The following is a 1,453-nucleotide window of genomic DNA, read 5'->3' as shown; positions in this document are numbered from 1 at the left end:
GGTAACGAAGGGAACAACTTCTTAGACAGGATCATTGCTGGTAACGAAACGTGGATCCATCATTACGAGCCGGAGAGGAAACGGCAGGGTGTGGAATGGAAACATCCAAATTCGCCGTGCAAGAAAAAGTTCAAGACCCAACCGCCCGCAGGAAAACTGATGCTTACGTTTTTTTGGGACGCACAAGGTCCAGAACTGGAACATTATGTGGAGAGGGGCACAAAAATAAACAATGTACTTTATAGTGAGATGCTTACTGCCAGGCTAACGCCTGCAATTCGAAGCAAACGCCGAGGACTGCTGTCAAAAAGGTGTTGTGTTGCTGCACGACAATGCCCGTCCGCATACTGCTGCCCACACTGCTGAAACGCTCCAGAAACTGAAATTTGAAGTACTGGATTATTCTCCATATAGTCCCGATCTTGCCTCTTCTGACTATCACTTGTTTGGTCCACTCAAACAGGCATTAAGGGGCCATCGATTTGCCTCGGACGAAACAGTGAAAGAAGCCGTGCATTTCTGGCTCGCAGTTCAACCGAGAAACTTCTTTTATGAGGGAATCAGGAAGCTTATACAACGATGGACCAAGTGCGTTGAAACGCAAGGAGACTACCCCGGAAAATGATGTTCTTGTAAGTTTCCTATCTGATTACAATAAAATTGTATAATTACTTTGCAGATAATAATTGACTTACCCTCGTATTTACAGACATTTTTTTCTCAGTTTCTACTTCAGTCATGTTTATCAACACGACAAGAATAAATGTTAACTGACTTTTGCAACTGATGTTTCTTTCGTTTTCAATTATACATGTTTAACCTCCTTTTATTAGGAATAAAATTAAAGAAAAATGTTAAACAATACATGTTTACATATTTCATTATGAGACACGTAGTGTTTCCTGGCAGCACGTTGTTGTTATCTTACTATTCATAACTACAGGACTGTGATTACACTTTAAGTTTCCTGTGTTTTAGTCTACCTACTGACTGTTTCGCACTTCGCAGCCACCAAAACAAAAAAATTAAAAAACACATACACACACACAGAGGGAGAGGGAGAGAAAGAGTGAGGGAATGCCGTCACTATCACATTACCCATCGACCCAACCTTTCTCCCCACCCGAACAATCCGCTCCTCTGCTAACCTCCTTTGATAATGCTGCAGCAAGGTCAAGTTTACTCCGTAGCAAGCAAGATTATGTCTAGTAATATTCCTAATTGTGACGTACAGTCAGATGGAAACTTATATTGTGTTCATCTGGTCGCTACACAAGAGGCAAGGGGTACACGAAAAGAACTGCAAACATAAAACTAAATGGTAGATCACAGTCCTACAACTTTATATAGTAAGATAACTTCCGTGTGCTACCAAGGAGTTCGACGTGTGTCATAACAAAATATGTATAGTTAAGCAGTTATCGTTTATTTAATAGATCATTGACGACGAATA

Source organism: Schistocerca serialis, chromosome 5 (assembly GCF_023864345.2).
Source record: "Schistocerca serialis cubense isolate TAMUIC-IGC-003099 chromosome 5, iqSchSeri2.2, whole genome shotgun sequence".
Lineage (NCBI taxonomy): Eukaryota > Metazoa > Arthropoda > Insecta > Orthoptera > Acrididae > Schistocerca > Schistocerca serialis.
This window is presented reverse-complemented; position numbering follows the sequence as displayed.